Source organism: Aulonocara stuartgranti (genome assembly GCF_965226115.1).
Source record: "Aulonocara stuartgranti genome assembly, chromosome: 3".
NCBI classification, from domain to species: domain Eukaryota; kingdom Metazoa; phylum Chordata; class Actinopteri; order Cichliformes; family Cichlidae; genus Aulonocara; species Aulonocara stuartgranti.
This window is the reverse complement of record NC_138941.1, coordinates 42,042,082-42,058,004: the sequence shown is the minus strand read 5'-3', so window position 1 is coordinate 42,058,004 and position 15,923 is coordinate 42,042,082. Positions and strand designations below refer to the sequence as shown.

The 15,923-nt window shown below is 42.2% G+C and overlaps 1 protein-coding gene across 1 annotated transcript in view; it reads right to left on the bottom strand.

Annotated features, from left to right (window-relative positions):
• LOC309701701 (up-regulator of cell proliferation-like) overlaps nucleotides 1-15,923 on the bottom strand; it is an 87,855-nt gene that overhangs the window by 48,825 nt on the left and 23,107 nt on the right. The gene's annotated exons all lie outside the window — the stretch shown is intronic.

The following is a 15,923-nucleotide window of genomic DNA, read 5'->3' as shown; positions in this document are numbered from 1 at the left end:
AATGAATTTAATAAATAAAATTGAAAACAAGTAAATGATTTATTCAATGTTTTAAATGAAATAAATTAGCATTTAATTAATTATTGAAACATTTATATAATTAATTAATGGCATATTTAATTATTTCATTTTGTCACATCTGGCCCTCTATAGTACAGGAATTTGTTGCTGGGGGTATTTTACCATTCAGTTTTAGTGTCGATCAGTCTGTAAGGGAAGGTGTTATGACCCGGGTCATTTGTTGCGGTACGGTGTTGTTATTGTTTGTATTTGTATTCAGTGATGCTTGTTATGCAAGTTTCCAGGTGGAGGCCGCCCATTGGTGGAGGAAGGAACGAGGCCAGCTACAAAAGGGGTTGGACTGGACCGGCGAGAAGACTTCCTGGTTTCCCGTGAGCTGTGTGTCTGGGGACCGTCGTGGCGTGTGACTGCACGGGGCTGCAATATAAATGTTGAGAAAGGGTTGTACCTGGGCCTGGTAGCTGTAGGGGTGGGAAGCCGTTTTCTTTTATTCCCCTCTTTTCTCCTGTTTCGGGTAGGGAGACAGGTTAGAGAATTGTGTTTTGTTTTGAATCGTGGGAGGTAAGTTAGCTCTGTTTTTCTTTCTAGTGTGTTCTGTTTGTTGTTTTGGCATTGCCCACCCTGAAGCTCGCTACCTGTTCAGTCAATAAATTAACTAATCCTCGTCAATCTGCCGCGGTGTGATTTATTTTGTCGTTATTATGTATAGGGTTTATCTTTTTGTTGTGTTGCACCCCGGCCTTGGGCCGGTGTGTAACATAAATGGGGGCTCGTCCGTTTGAGGGATTTCGGGGTCGTTTGTGTGTGGTGGGGTTCGTGTGGGTGTGTGGGGTTGTTTTTTGTGTTTTTGGGGGTTGTTTGTGTGGTTGGTTCTGGCTCTGGTTTCTGCCAGAGCGGGTGGTTGTTTATTTGAACGAACAAAAGGTCGTTTCCCTCGCGAAAGCGGCGGTTCTGGCAGATGAGTTTGCTTTGACGCACAAGAGGGGTTTTTCCCCTCCGTTACGTCGGGGTTCTAGAGTTTTGCCTGAGGTGGGGGGGGGGGCGTTCTCCCCCGCTCTCGCGGCGTAGCCCTACGGTGGCCGCTGGGGACCGCCGATGTTTGTCATGAGTTCGGTCATCTCGTTGCTTCTTGTCCCGTGCTGAGGGCGAAGGAGGTGACGCGGACCAACATTTTGGGGGGGGCCGTGCAGTGTTGTTCTGCGGTACCCCGCCCTAGCTTAATGCCGGTTGGGTTCGTTCCGCGGGGGATAGATGAGGTGTTTCGACCATTTGTTTCGACGGGGTTTTTATCGTTGTCTGGTGATGCGGGGGACCGGGTTCCGATCACCATCTTGAGGGGTACGGGGGCGAAGCATTCTGTGGCGCGGCGGGGAGTCGTGCCTTTTTCTCAGCAGTCGTACTGTGGTTCTGATTTGCTGGTGTGGGGAATCAAGATGAGTATTTTACGCATGCCACTCCATACGGTTACTTTGACCTCGTCCTTCGTATCGGGCGCTGTGCGGGTGGGGGTTCAAGATCAGCTGCCATTTGAAGGCATTGATCTTATTTTGGGAAATGACTTGGCCAGGGGAAAAGTGTTTCTGGCTACTCCGGAAGTTACTGAGTGTCCTACTTCGGATCGGTTATGCCAATTCCCGTTGGAGCTGGGCGACTCCACAGTTTTTCCGGCATGTGTGGTTACTCGTGCTCAAGCTCGTCGCTTGGGTGGTGTGGTGGACATATCCGAAATGTTTCCGGACGGCTCTGAGCCGCATGATAGTTCTGTTCCGGGGGTAGATGGTGAGACGGCGAAGGTTTTTAGTGTGGTGTCGGAGGATTTGTGCCTGGCGGTAAACAGGGAGCAGCTCATTGCGGCTCAACAGGCTGATGATACGTTGTCTGCCTGTCGAGCTGCTGCCCTGCAGCCAGGGGCGTTGCCTGGTCCTGCATCTTATGAAGTTGACCACGGGGTTCTGTTATGCAATTGGGCTCCGGTGGGTGGGTTGGGGGGTGAGGTGGTCACTCAGGTGGTGGTGCCGACGGAGTACCGACCCCAGGTTTTGAGTCTGGCCCATGAGCATCATCTGTCAGGCCACAAGGGGATTAAAAAAACATATGGCCGAGTGCTTCGTTATTTTTTTTGGCCGGGGCTTAAGTCTGATGTGGCGTGTTATTGTCAGTCCTGTCATGTGTGCCAGGTGTCGGGTAAGCCCAATCAGGTCATTCCACCCGCCCCGTTACATCCAATTCCTGCAATAAGGGAGCCCTTCGAGCATGTTATTGTGGACTGTGTAGGGCCGTTACCGAAAACTAAGGCAGGTTACCAGTATGTACTTACCATAATGTGTGCGGCCACACGGTTTCCAGAAGCTATTCCCCTGCGATCGCTTAGGGCTAAGGCCGTGGTGAAAGCCTTAGTGCAGTTCTTTTCTACATTTGGGTTACCGAAGTACATTCAGACCGATCAGGGCTCAAATTTCCTGTCGGGGGTTTTTGCTCAGGTGATGACTGAGTTGTCGGTTAAGCACCGGGTGTCTAGTGCTTATCACCCAAAAACGCAGGGGGCATTGGAGCGATTCCATCAGACCCTGAAGGCCATGTTGCGGAAGTACTGCTTTGAAACTGATTCCGAATGGGATGTGGGCCTGCCGTTATTGCTGTTTGCCATTCGAGAGACCACACAAGAGTCCCTGGGTTTTAGCCCGGCGGAGTTGGTTTTTGGGCACACCGTGCGTGGACCCCTACGTCTGCTCCAGGAGGGGTGGCTCGCGCAGCCCGACCAGCCGCGGCCCGTGCACAATGTGCTTGATTATGTAAGTTTGTTTAGGGAGAGGCTGCACGCTGCATGTGAGTTAGCGCGCAGGTCGCTTTCCGGTGCTCAGGAGAAGATGAAAGAGAGGTATGATAGGAAGACCCTCAAGCGCACCTTTTTGCCTGGTGGGCGTGTTTTAGTTTTCCTACCCGTTGTGGGTTCATGTCTTCAAGCTCGTTTTAGTGGTCCTTATGAGATCGAGCGCCAAGTTAGTGACACAGATTACCTGATTAAAACCCCGGATAGGCGGAAGAAGTCCCGGGTTTGTCATGTTAATATGCTCAAGAAATATGTGGACCGGAACCAGAGTCAGACTAACTTGGTTTCACCTATGGTGACGGTGGGTTCACCCTCCTACCAACCGGAGGTGGATGGGTTGCGTGAACACCAGGGACCCAGCTTGGAGAATTCTAAGATCTTGGAGGACCTTGAGGCTCATTTGCTTTATTTGGATGAGCCCCACAGGCAGGACATTTACAATCTGATCTGTGGTCATGTTGTGCTCTTTAGTGACAAGCCGACTCAAACCACTATGCTTGAGCATGATATCGATGTTGGCGACCACCGGCCCATTAAGCAGCACGCCTATCGGGTCAATCCCGGAAAGCGGGCGATCATGAAAAAGGAGGTGGAATACCTGTTGGAGAATGGTTTTGCGGTGCCCAGCTTCAGTCCATGGAGCTCTCCTACCCTCTTGGTGCCTAAATCTGATCAAACCCCACGTTTTTGTAATGATTATCGCAAAGTAAATGCCATCACTAAACCAGACTCTTTTCCGCTCCCCCGTATGGATGACTGTGTTGATAGGGTGGGTTCAGCCAAATTTGTCACCAAGCTAGATCTTTTGAAAGGTTTTTGGCAGGTGCCCCTGTCACAACGGGTGGTGGAAATTTCAGCTTTTGTGACACCAGACCGTTTCCTGCAATACACGGTGATGCCGTTTGGGTTGAGAAATGCTCCCGCCACGTTTCAAAGACTGATGAACACGGTGCTACTGGGTGTTCACGGATGCGAGGTCTACTTAGATGATATTGTGGTTTACTCGCTGACCTGGTTAGAGCACATGGAGACGCTACGGGAGGTTTTTGCCCGGTTGAAGGGTGCCTGTTTGACAGTCAATCTTGCCAAATGCGAGTTTGGCAAAGCTGTGGTTACCTACCTGGGGAAGCAGGTGGGACAGGGGCAGGTACGCCCTCTCATGGCCAAAGTCCAGGCCGTTTTGGATTTCCCTGTACCAACTACGCGGCGTCAGCTTCGCCGTTTTTTGGGAATGTGTGGCTACTATCGAGGGTTCTGCAAAAATTTCGCCACCGTGGTTATTGCCCTGACAGCGCTGACAAGTCCGTCGCGCCTGTTTTTGTGGAACTCTGATTGTCAGGATGCCTTTGACTCAGCCAAAGCCCTGTTATGCAGTGCCCCAGTGTTAGGTGCCCCTGACTTCACTCGTGTGTTCAAGTTAGAGGTGGATGCCAGTGCGCATGGTGCGGGTGCTGTACTTCTGCAGGAGGATGACCAGGGTATTGATCACCCAGTGTGTTACTTCTCGAGAAAATTCAATAAACATCAGATGAATTATAGTACCATCGAGAAGGAAACTTTAGCGTTACTCTTGGCCCTCCAACATTTTGAGGTGTATGTCAGTTCCAGCCCCGCCCCAACCGTTGTGTATACGGACCACAACCCCTTGGTTTTCCTTTCTCGCATGATGAATAACAACCAGCGTCTCATGCGTTGGTCTTTGTTACTGCAGGATTTTAACATTGACATCCATCATCTCCGAGGGGCCGATAATATTGTGGCCGATGCCCTATCCCGGGTGGAGACCTAGATCCAGCATCTCTCTAAAGAGATGCTTGGGCCGGTGTGTAACAGAAGGTTCTGACCTGAACTGTGACCAGTGTTTACTAGTCCAGATGTATGTGGACACACACATTGGAAGCTTCGTTGTCATATATTTGGGGATGGATTTAGTTTATTTAACGCCAACACATTAAAACTCATACAAATCAAAACAACACATACACATGACTGAGATCATGTGTCTCGTTACTTAACACTTTACAATGGCAAAGACTCAAAAACTGTGACAAATAGACATAACTCAATTTGTTGCGCTCATCAGATAGAAAATGAATCCCGTAAGTCCTTTAAAAAGTTTGTGTAAGATCAGATATGTCAGTAAAAGAAAAGCTCATTCTAAATTCTGCAAAACAAAGTCACTTACTCAAAGGATTAAAGAAAATGTTTATACTAACATGATCTAAACACGAAACAATTAAATAGTTGAACCATAATCCTCACAGAAGTAAAAATTATATATTGAGTCTTTTTTTTAAATTTCCTTTTCTATTTAAGTCATTCGAAACAAAATTGTGAATATCTGACAAAAAAATTTAATCAATCAATAAACATATATGTATATATCACATATCACATCTATTTAATAATTTAAAGAAAATTATTATTCAATGTTTACATGCATTTTCCCAGTATCTACTATAGTGCCATCAATGAACCCCCAACACACACACACACACACACACACACACACACACACACACACTACAAATACTATATCTGTGCTATTTTCTCCTGTGAGGTTCTAGTCATCCCCACAACCCTGAATTGGAAAGTTACTTGATGTAAAATGATTCTTTGAGACTTTTTTCTGCCTGTTCTTTCTTTATTTTTTTCCAAGCTTCTGGAATGACAGCAGGTACTGCTTGATATTCTTTGGCAAATCTACTGTTGTATTTTCTCATAACATATCTCCAGTAGTCTGATGCCTCCAGGCTCTCGTCTGGTTGAATTTTCCAGTCTTTAAAAATGTCCTTGTAATCCTTATAAGGGTGTGGTTCATGTTTTGTTTCACTGCAGCTAAATGTTATGTCACTTTTCACATTGGACGAGCATAACTCAGTGAGAAGTATACCTGTTGCCAAGTATCTGTATGTACCCAGACCCTGTGGCCTGTGCAGTGAAACAAAGTGCTCAGTATGGGCTTTTCCTCCTGCATCACAGGGAGCTTTGCAGAATGGACACTGTTTGCCACAACCAATCAGCTGGCTAAAAAGCTCATCCTGAGGCTCTACACAGAGATGTTGCAGTTTCATTTCAAAGGTAGAAACTTTAGACTCATTTCTAAGAGCTTTTTCTAAGTCACTCACAGATGTTGTGAGACAGCCAGCAAACTGTTCCTTGTCAGCATTGTTCAGTATCATGAAAGCACCAAGAGCATCCTGGGAAATGACCAGTTTATCACCAAGTTCTTTACAAATGTCTTCAACAAAAGCCTTGAAGTCATCACGCTCTCTGGTTTTGGCCTTTTCAATGGCAGAATGCATGTTTCTATAAACGTATCATTATTAATATTTAAAGTCGTTATGCCTTTTGGGGAGCTTTTAGTGCAATTATATTAAAGCAAAGCTATTATAATCATTTACCCATATGAAGATCCATCACCTAATTATTATTGTATTTCACTTCTGTTAGTTGTAAGATATTTTAGCTGGTTTTCATGTAAAATGACCATGAATCATTGCTATACTGATTCAGTGTTAGCTGTTGTAAACAAGGCTCCTTCATAATATGAATCCTAAAATTATAAGAAACATGCCAAAAATATTTTGACTTTTATTTTTAGTATCCCAGCAACAATGCAACAAAACAGTTCCTGCAAGTGTAACCAAGTTATTGTCCCATTAAATGCAACATGATTTACATTTATATTTGTGTATCTTTATGAAATGTTTGAAATTAAAAATAAATGCTATTCTTCCATGTTACTGAGCTCATGTGTGGCAGTCTCTTGAATTCTGGCATGTTCAAATAGATAAGGAGCTTGATGAACATATTCAAAACAACAATACAAATGTACTGTGTACAGTAACATTTTATTGGAAAAAGTTTACAAGAAACCTGTTCTTGCCAATGCCAATAACATGGCTAAATCTCATAACCGTATAAGCTGCCCTGTAACAAGAATGACTCAACTTTTAAAACAAACTTATAGATCTCATACAGTCTTGCTATGCATCAGTATACATCAGTGACTTACTGTAAAGACCATGAACACTGGCTATTGTGGTATCACATATTCCTTCAGTGTCATCTATGGTATAGAAATAAAAACAAGTGTTAATGGTTGAGAACATACATGCATACAAATAAAAATGCATAATTTCTGGCAGTAACAAGACATTTTTTCAGGTGTTAAGATTAATACTATATCTGAGAACATGACAATTTGGCATTACAAAAGGATGCCTGAATAATCACAGCACTGCACTGAACTGTACAGTGTTTATTTATGATCTCAGTAATCAATAACTGTCTTCAAAACGGACTGAATCCTTTAAGCAGCTTGAATCAATTTGATGGATGAATAACAGGTATGCTTAGAAACAATATGACATTAAGAAAATACTGGAATTTAAAAAAATATTTTCACCAACTTTAAATGGAACCTTTGTAATCAACAACAAATGCCAAACTTTAATACCTTAACCTACCTTAACTAAAAATTGCATATACTGTAAAGCAAAATATTTTCAGACATGACAAATGCTAAAGTAAAAATTGTACTTATTCCTTTTACAATACAGTGTTGCATAACAGCATTACTTTTACATTATAACTATGTTCAGTTTTAGCCCTGACCTAATAAGAAAATACCATCTGAATGAATTAGTCTTACTACTAATTACGTACAAAAGTATTTGACTGCTGAACTCTCACACCACACATGGTGCATTAAAGAACGTTTAAGAGCAGTTTAATTATAGTTTATAGATCTTAAGTAATCTTTTTTCATGCTTTTGCTGAAGGTTTCTGTCTTACAGCTGGAAAGCTTGGATTTGGTGAAGACAGCTCTGGATATGGTAGTAAACAGTGTACCTGTTTGTTTTGTTTTGTGACTGTATCATGTAAAACTCAAAACTTATTAACTCAGTAACTAAAACCTCAGTATTTTAAATGTAAGCTTACCTTGTTCAGAAATCAGATGAACGCTGTTCTAAGAATCCTTCAGACACAGTAATGCCAAATAATAGTTTTTTCTGCCAGAAAAAGTGTATTTGATGCAAAAGACTGCTAGCTTGTTCGTTTCTCAAAAAGTGTTCATGGGAGTGTAAAATGTTCAAATGTAGTTTTCAATAAAGTTTTTTTTAATCCACTCTAAAAAAAAATAAATACTCAAGCATTTGCATCGTGGTTTTATGAACAAAAAGTGATTGAAGTAAAGAAATTGAAGTTAAAAAAAAATACACTCATTACAAATTTAGCTGAGAGGGTTTTTTTAACAGAACTTTATTGAACAAGTGAACACACAAAGTGAAAGGTCATTTGAAAAAGATATTTTTCAGCAGTAAACCATAACAGGATATCTCAAATCATAGCAGCATAAACGCTAATTTTACCTGCACAAATCTGCACAAACGTAGCACTAAAAAAGTAGACCATTTTGGTTTGTTTTGGAGCAGTCTGGGGGGATGGTGACCTTTGAATGACCTATAAAATAATGTTTAATATCTCAAAAACCGTAGCAGCACAAACGCTAATTTTACCTTCACAAATCTGCACAAACGTAGCACTAACCGCTCCGCCTATTTGCCTTTACGTTTCAAGTGGGTGGGGGGTCAGCTTCACTCTGCTGATAGACACCCCTAATTTGACGTGTGCACATTCGCACCTCGACGCGTGTCCAACACAAATCAATCTGACGCGCGTGAACCGGAAATGTGGGAGGAATGTGGGAGGAAGTTGTGCCAGACGGCATCTTTGCAAGATGGCAGCTGTCGAGCTAGCGCTTGAAGAGAGTCTCCCTTCTCTATTTACTGTGGAGAGCAGAGCAGTGGCGTTAAGGACGTCCTCGCCGTACCTGGGTCCATCAGGTCCACCGAAAGGCGTGAGCAGTTTGGTGAGTTTCACCATTTGCTCCAGGAGCTGCGCCTGGATGACGGCCGCTTTCAGCAATACCACCGTCTTTTCTTCGCCCAGTTTGAGGACCTGCTGTCCCGCGTTGGTCCAAGCATCGCCCGCCTAGACACCAACTAAAGGCGCTCAATCCCACCTGCAGAGCGCCTGTCCATCTGCCTGCGGTTAGTAAAAGTGTTTAATACGGTTGTCCTTTATTGATACCTGTGCTAATATATGCCAAACTGTCATTTATAGACTGCTAACATGGATGTGCTATGCTATCAATGAATGCCGTTGGTGTTTACTGAACGCAAACTGTGGTATGGAGACGACTGTTTATAATATTTCTAGTGATACTCAAAAGGTCTCATCAAGTCCTGATTCAATTTATGCTGTTATCAGTGTTTGCAATGATAGCATGGCTGTGGTGTCATATCAGTGTATGCTCTCAGTGTTTGCTGATATCAAACTGTGGGTTAATCTTTGTATTGATACTCACTCCTTTTTTTTTTTTTTTTTAGACCTGGTTTAATTCTGGTATATGGAATATTTGTATATAATCCCTGCAGCTGTCAGACTCTATAACCAGCCTTTCTTAAAACTGAGAGTTAGATAAAACTGTGAACAGTTTGGTTCATCTTTAGTTATATGGTTCTATATAGCATATTCTATCTTGATAAGCTGTCTTATCACAGGTTAATTTTTCAAAAATTAACCTGTGATAAGACCACATGTCAACATACAACTCTTTATTTTTATTAATGTCTTACTTCATTCCTACCTGATTGACATGTCTAGGAATTATGAGTGATTGGCTCACTGTAGCCTCCTGACTACCAGCAATGCAAATTTGTCCTCTGTAGAGCACCTTTCTAAACCTGAATATCTCCCATGCACTGCATACTACAGAATTGCCTCCTTTTGGTATCTACAGAGGACATTTAGGGCTTCCCCTAAGGGGTGGAGCTTTGGGAACTTTAGTTTTTTCATTAAGGAACATGGCGGCCATCGCTGCAAGCACATTTTATGGGAAGAAGAAAAGTAAGTGCATAAAACTTCTTATTGAGCAATGTTTAGCTATAAATGTTGTTAACATATTTTAAATAAGTCTCTTAATAACACATTAAAACATAGTATGCTTAATTCTAACTTCATTTTAGTATAGTATTGAAGTGTTTAAAAAATGACCTCCATAGTGGACATTTCTAGTCATTTCCTCCATTTTGTTCTGTTTTTTTAAATGACCAGAAAAGGAGTCCTTTTTAGAAGCAGAAAGAAATTTATTGCAGTTTGATGAGGGAAACTCAGATCTTGAGTTGTCTGATGAAGAAGATCATAGGGAATAAGCCCTTGAAGAAGAAAGAAGGGGGAGCATCAGGGATGGTACTCAGACCTGAACTTGCTGTCATTAAGTGGTTGGACAGTTGTCATGGCATCCTCTGCCTATGGCAATCAACCTCAGGACAGACGCACAAGATGGTCTAAGAAAAACAAAAGGTTTGTCCATGTGCCAAGTCCACTGGCAATTGCTGAGTACACTACCAATATAGGTGACATGGACCTTGTTGCTGAATGTTGAGTTTCTACAGGATGGTCCCTCACACTCAGAAATTGACAGTATGTGCAGTTTTCTACTTTTTAAACTGGCAATCACCAACTCGTGGCTTCAGTATAGCAGTGACTTGCAGTTTTGGGGGAAGAAACCACTACAGTTCCTTGAGTTCAAACTTCTCCTTGGTGAAGAGTTGAAGCAAATGTTTGCCATCAAAGTTCATTTTTACATGTTTGGCCTTCCAATGTCCTCTGCAGTGGACATGTGATATCTAAAAAATGTAAACTTTTTTTCCCCAAAAAATTATTTCAGTCTTCTAATTACCTTACAAACATTGAGGGATTAAAAGTTTTTTGATTGGACAACATTTTTTTTCCTGGTAGTCAGGAGGGTATGGGTAAAAGTTGCTACCAATCAAATTATATGTTAAAGTTCAAACAAAACACAACTGTTTAATATTATATCTAACATATATCATGTAATGATCCTTATAATTTCAAAATTATGTTTTTTGATTTAAATCTGACATCACAAAAGTATTTTGGAATTTGAATAATGTATTTTGTAACTGCAGTACACATAATACTAATTTTGAACAATTTTCTCCAGGTTCCTTGCCACCGGGGACTCCTTCAGGACCATCGCGTTCAGTTTCAGAGTCGGTGTGTCCACGGTGTGTCAGATCACCCCCCAGGTAGCGACGGCCATCTGGGACTGTCTAGTGGACGACTTCATGGCTGTGCCTTCACCTGGAGACTGGCGGTCCATCACAGAGGGATTCCAGGAGCGCTGGAACTTTCCTCTGTGCTGTGCAGCTCTGGATGGGAAGCACGTCCAGACAAAGGCACCCCATATATCATATAGGAGACACACACATTGATATACACTAAATATTTATTTCATTTCTTTTTTTGTGGTGCCAAAATTTATGCACACTTTCTGTAAATCCAGTAAACTTCTTGACACTTCTCAAATATCACTGTGTGTGTCTCCTATATGATATATTTAACTGACATTTTTTATTGTAACAACCAACGATTTATACAGGAAAATAATGTCTATTAACAAGGTTGCCCAAACTTTTGCATCCCACTGTATTAGTATATTTTGTCATTAGTATAATATGAAATAAATTCTACATGTGTCAAGTCGTGTGCCAACATTTGCTGTGTAGTAGAACTGAGACAGTAATTATAAAACTTTCTTTCAAATAATATTAAAATTTACAAACAGAAAAACATTAAACATAAATATATAAAATATAAGTATTTACTGAGAGACAGGAATAAAAAGGACCCTGCTTAAAGTGGAAGAGCCTCAGGGAGAAAGAGGAGAAAAATAAGAACATTGTTTCTGGCCTCGAGTGTCATGGTTGGCTGTGTGGCAGGCAGGCAGGCAGGCAAGCAGGAGTGGTGGACCCAAAATGCAGAACTCAGACACGGAAGTGAAACTTAAAGCGCAGCTTTATTGCTGGGGAAAACCTCGTACTAACTAAACTCACCAAAAGAACAAAAGTCTGAACAGAGGAACTGAGGACTGAAACACTGGAAAACAAATACTAAACTGGAGCAGGTGACTAAACACCAGACCCACGGAAGCAGAACACGCAGCTAGTTGAGGGTACGACACGACAGGGAACACAGGAAATCACAGGGCTTATATACACAGGGGAGTAATCAGGGAATGGAAAACAGGAGGGAGACACAGCTGGGAGGGTTTGGACTAGAGACACGGGGAGCAAAGCTAGACACACTTGTCGTGTCCAAATTCATGGGCTGCATTCTCCTGAGGCCGCATTTGTAGACCGATTACGTCACAGCGACGCGCCGAAGGCTGTCCAAATTCGTAGACCCCTCCGAATGCAGCCGACAAATGCGTGCTCCTTTTTCCGAATTTGAAGGATGGGTCGGGTGTGTCCTTCGTGGCCCACCATATCCCAGAATTCATAGCGCGGCCCAGCCAAGCTCCAGTTTCCGGCTAATGGCGGCCGCTACTAAGTTTTAAAATTACTCTTATTAATCTTTCTGGGTCACAAAATAAACTTTTAACATATTTTCAGGCGAGAAAGTAACTGTGTAAACATCAAATATCTGCTCGGTTTATCAAGATATCGCATCTTTGCTAAAGTGCTTCGACGTTTTCGGAGACGTCTGCTACCCACCAGCTCGATCGCTAGCCGGGAGCTCGAGGGTTACTGATGCGGCCGAGAATGGCACTACTCCCGGCACATCATTTTCAGATCACCGCGGACTTTCGCTGCTCGGGTTAAACGTTGTCAGCCGGTGATCAGCTGTGATCAGCTGATCACGGGGCCGGGGTTAAAAGAGAGACGCCACCCACCTGTTCGCCGCTCAGACATCATTCTCTTCGTGTCAGGAGCTCCGAAACTCTGCCGACGTCAGTCTCCGCCTGATTCAGCAACCGTGAGTGATTATCCCTTCAATCCTTTTTCTCTTCCCGGCTCCGCTCGCTCTCTGTCGGTAACGACCGTTCCGAAGCCACGCTTCGTGCACTGATCGTTACTAGAATAACTGCGTGTCTGCTCCAAACCCACCGCTAGCCTTCGCCGCGCTTGGGTCTAGCCAGCACGCCACACGGGCACGCCGAATTACTGTGTGTAACCCGCCCGGCCGTGACAAACGTAATATATAAGTCACTTAGACAACCTAAAAAGGTTATTGTTGGGCTTTTTTCAGTGTTTTGTTTGTTCGTGAGTAAATCGGTTTGGCTGAGATTGAAGTTATTAGATTAGATAAAATAAAACGTTATTAATCCCCCGGGTGGGTTCCTCCTTGGTTTTTACACAGCTGACTAAAAGTCAAACAGAAAACTGATTAAACAGAAGTGTGAGATGGCCGAGAGTTTACTCCAGTGTCCTGTTATATTTTAGACAGCAAGGTACGGTGGCTGGGAAGTGCAAATCGCAACAAATTAAAAACCGCAACAAATTACAAAAAGCCCACAACAAAATACAAAAAGCCCACAACAAAATACAAAAAGCCCACAACAAATTAAAAATCCTTGACGGAAAGGGATTGTCTGAAATACCGGAAGTGACACAACGATTAGGCTTACTCCATATTTGTAGCTCAGAAAAGTGATTCGGGATGTAAACAAACGTCGAGAAACGCACTCCTCACAGCGCTTCCTCATTACCCTGACCGTGCTCGCTGCACTAAAAATAGATGGAAAATGTTTTGTCCGTTTTGTGGCGTTAGCTTCTGCCTCTTCACCCCTTTTTGTGCTTCCTGTGGACGGTCTCTGGAGCTTTTGCGGGACACAGACCAGGCCGAAGGATCAGACAAGCTACAGTGCTGCATTAAATATTTCAACGAAGGTCACTCATATAGTGTTATCATGGACATGATGTTAACTTTGCATGGTGTAAAGATGAGTTTAAGAAGTCTTAAAAGTAAACTCAATAATGCTGGACTTTACCGAAGAAAACATTTTCACTCCAGAACAACAATCATTAACGCAATCAGAGCGGAGCTTCAAGGACCTGGGCGATTGTTTGGGTATCGAACAATGTGGCAGGTACTTAAACAAAAGCATCATCTTAAAGTGAAGAGGGATGATGTGATGAAAATACTCCGGGAGCTTAATCCTCATGCATGCCAGATGAGAACACGCAGAAGATTCATTAGGAGAACCTATCATTCGCTGGGACCCAACTACATGTGGCATGCTGATGGTTATGACAAGCTCAAACCATTCGGTTTGGCCATTTCAGGGTGCATTGATGGATTTTCACGCAAGGTTTTGTGGCTAGAATGTGGACCAACCAATAATAATCCAGTGGTCATAGCTTACTATTACTTGTCATGTGTTGGGAGCCTTGGTGTTGTACCGATGAGACTGAGAACTGACTGTGGGACAGAAAACGGCATTATGGCTGCAGTTCAGTGCGCACTACGTCACCATCATGATGACCACTTCAGCGGAGAGTCCAGTCACATGTTTGGTTCATCAACGAATAACCAGCGAATTGAGTCCTGGTGGTCCATATATCGAAAAGGAAGGTAAATATAACATTTAAGTTTGCCTGATATTTAAAGGTGTAACAAATTGGAATGTTGTGCAAAAGTTGATTTATAGTCAGTCTGCCCCAGGGCAGCTGTGGCTGCCTCCACCAGTGTATGAATGTGAGAGTGAATGAATACTGGAATTGTAAAGTGCTTTGAGGGCCTCAAAGTGCTATATAAATGCAATCCATTATTATTATTATTATTATTATTATTATTATTATTATTATTTCAGTAATTCAACTTAAAAAGTAAAACCGATATTAAATACTCATTATTTGCCAAACTAGACATTTTTAGCCCATTTAGTAATTATGATGATTATGATTTTGAACTTAAGAAAACCCAACATCAAAACCAGAATATTGTGAAAAGGTTAAATATTTTAGACTTAAAGTGCCACTCTACTATGAGCTAATTAATTCAAATCATCTGCAAAGGGTTCCTGAGCCTCTAAATGGTCTTTCTAATTTAGGACGACTCACAGGATGGACATGACTGCTGTCCTGACAGCTGTGGGGAAAAAAACACATAATTGACACCCTCCATAAAGAACACCTTAAAAGACGTTGGCTGTTCCCAGAGACTATCAAAGCACATTAATAGAAAGTTTTGTCCAATGTAAGTGTGGATGAAAGGGGTGTCACATAGTGTAGTGGCTAAGACCGCAAGGCTGCTACTGAAGCATCCTGGTCTTCCATAACACCTCAACAGATCCACAGACTGATAGCATCCATACCACGCTGCATGGAGGCAGTAATTTATGCAAAAAGGACCCAAACAAATAGAACATGTTTTTCATAAGTTCTACGTCTTAATTATTAACATTATAACAAATACTTGAAATGCCTCACTTTGTATGTAATGAGTCAATATTGGTAATTTCACATTTAATTTGAATTACTAAAATAAATGAACTTTTGCACATTACTCAAATGTTTTCGATTTTTGCCTGTATGCAATCCCTTTCAATAGAAAACATTTAAACTGACTGGAGTCTATATATGATTCAGTTAAAATGAACTGTAAAGTGCCATGCGATGACATGTTGTGAAACGATGCCATGTAAACTAACTAAACTATTTCTAAACAATTTTTTTTTTAACTTTTGAGATTTTGCTTCACTGACATTGTTCAGAAGGATCTTGATGAATGTGTGAAGTTGTGGAACACTCATCGGATTCGTCCTTCAAGAACAGCTTCATGTCCAGGAGGCGTGCCAAATGAACTGTACTACCTACCCCACAGGTAATGAATAATAATGATCAAATAATTACTTTGTGTAAACCTATATTAATGCAATTGTCTTCCATTGACCACAGATACGGCTCCAGGGACTGTGGATTCCTGATTCAACAATCTGAACTGGACACTTTTCCTGAGTCTAGGTTGTCAGTAGTTGTATGTGGGGACTCAAACATACAGGAGTATCTGGATTTTGTAATGGAGCAAAATCATTTTCAAAAGCCAGTCTGCTGGGAGTCTGCCACTGAACTCTACATGAAGTTATTAGAAATTGCAAATTTCTAAAAAAAAAACCCAAAAAAAACCAACTTTTTTTTTTTTTGGTTTTTTACCAAAACCTATAGCATATGCTGTATTTTTGGACTAGGCTACA